Source organism: Notothenia coriiceps, unplaced genomic scaffold (genome assembly GCF_000735185.1).
Source record: "Notothenia coriiceps isolate Sejong01 unplaced genomic scaffold, NC01 NC01_scaffold00009998, whole genome shotgun sequence".
Taxonomy (NCBI): Eukaryota; Metazoa; Chordata; class Actinopteri; order Perciformes; family Nototheniidae; genus Notothenia; species Notothenia coriiceps.
Window position 1 is genome coordinate 64,092 of NW_011342699.1, and position 2,371 is coordinate 66,462.

The 2,371-nt window shown below is 38.8% G+C and overlaps 1 protein-coding gene across 2 annotated transcripts in view; it reads right to left on the reverse strand.

The window, feature by feature from the left end:
* The window catches only part of comtb (catechol-O-methyltransferase b), an 8,496-nt gene that overhangs the window by 2,692 nt on the left and 3,433 nt on the right, over nt 1–2,371 (reverse strand). The gene's annotated exons all lie outside the window — the stretch shown is intronic.

Consider the following 2,371-nt stretch of genomic DNA (forward strand, 5'->3'; position numbering starts at 1 on the left):
TAATACCTTGGAAAATGCCGTTTAATACTTTTTAATACTTTTTAATAGCCTTAATTTTCGCTAAATTGATTTATCAACTTTTAATACTTTTTAAGACCCCGTGGACACCCAGTATATTTGAGTCTTTTCTTTTCATGCCACTTTCTACTTCTACTCAACTATATATTGTATTTTTTATTTCAATTTCATTTATTTGAAAGTTTTGTCTTACTTTTACGTTTTTGTACAGAAAACATCTGAAGAGCAACTTTTTGAATGTCGAAAGTGATTCTTCATTTACAAACATGAAAACTTTTGTATTTACAGTATATATAATTGTTGTATTATTATGTTAAGGTTTCATTGTTGTTTAAACAAATACATTGTGATGCTGTCCCTTGAGGGCTCTGGGTAACATTGACAGCATTTCTAACTATTTTAAGTTTTTACAAATCAACTAATTGCTCAATTCAATGAATAGAGAAATTAATCAGCACTATCTAACTAAGTGTTTCTGTTATTATCTAGTTCAGACATAACTCACGTTTAAAATGTTTAGAGACAGCAGCATATAGTTTGAGTTTGGCGTCTAAGCTTCGGCCTCATCCCTCCCCGCAGATATTTTTCACATCGAACAATGAGGATCATTAGATCACGGGGACTACAGGTGCATGCTGGGAGGTGGTGGAGCAGAAAGGAAGCAGCGTAGCAGAAGCAGGACAGCAGCAGCATTATGAGGCAGAGGGAGAGAGAGCAGCTTAAAAAGAGCGCCCGATTACAGAGGGTGTGTTTGGTTGGTTGCATGAGGGGGTAAGGCATACCACATGTGGATCATTGGTGCTCAAGGTGAGTGCCTGATGTAGCTCACAGGCTTCACTCCAATTATTATATCTAGAAAAAGGCTGCTGCATATCAGCTTGAAGTGAAGATCAAGATTACGAGGATATTTGTAATCATAGATTCAGCAAGAGGCAATATCCTGACCAAATGTTGACCAAGGATCATCATATGAGGCAGGGGTGTCCAAACTACGGTCCGGGGGCCAAATGGGGCCTGCGGACAATTTTGTATCGGCCCTCAGCAAATTCTAAAAGTATAATGGAATGCGGCCCACAAATGAAACTTGTGCTTGTCTTATCTTGTACTTCTTAACTACATATGTAAAAATATATTACACATTACACATTCATGTGTTAATAAGAACACTTTTCAAATAAATTCAGTCAATTAAAGTTGGAAACATTTTCTAACATATCTTAGTTAATTAAAAAAATAACTTATTTACCAAACAAGTTTGAAATAAACCCCTTCCTATTTCTCCTTATTATAATCAAACTGAGGGATGAGCTGCCAACAAGATAAAGTAAACCCTCTGGAGAGCTGTGATATAGGCAGTTTTTTCTTAACGCACTTTCAAGCATCATTTACCTACATTTGATTAATTTGGCTGACTTACAAGTGAACTTATGAGGTGATATACCTCACCCCTAGAGAGCGGCCCAGCCCTTCGTACATTTTTCTGTATGTGGCCCTCGGTGAAAAAAATGTGGACATCCCTTATATAAGGCATAATGTTGGAGCTATATATCTCTTTATATTATTTAATAGTGTAACATTTATTTTCTTGCTGTTTATAGTGTTTATTGTTATTATCATTTATTTTATGTGTATTCTTAGTTAGTTTCATAAGTTAAAGTAGTTTCTATGCTTTTATTTTGAAGGCATGTTTTGGGCACTGGGTGATTAGAGCACCTGGTGTAATATTGGAGACAGGTGGGTGGTGGGAGCCAGAGCACTAGTAGGCAAACGGTTTTTTATCAGGGTGTTTCAAGCCACACAAAGCAAAGCCATAGGAAAGGCTTAAAGGTCCCATGTCATGGCCATTTCCACTGATCATAATTCCATTGTTGAGGTCAACTAGAATAGATTTATATTGTGCAATTTCCCAAACTCACTTTGGTTTCTCATACAGCATCTCTGTAAACTACGTGTATTCACTGAATTTCACTCTCTGCCTTTAACGGCTCGTTGTAGCTCCAGTAGCTCCAGCCCCCACCCTCCCTGTGAGCACAGTGTGCTCTGATTGGTCGGGACGTTGTGAATCGCGCTGAGCTCCGTGGAGGTGTGGTTTCCTTGTATAGCGATACACAGGGAAACACAGCCAAACTCACCCTGAGCACACACAAAGTCACAGCCGAAGTAAAAACAATAAGTGTGGCTTGATATTGAGTAAGAAAAAGGTTGATAAACGCTGTGAGAATGCAGAGAGAATTTTGCCGCGATCCCAACTGTCTGTTATCAGCCTGCAGCCAGGGAGGAGAGATCAGCAGAGCTGCCTGCACTGAGTGTGTGTGTGAGGAAGTCCGTGGATTGGTCAATTTGGACCAATCAG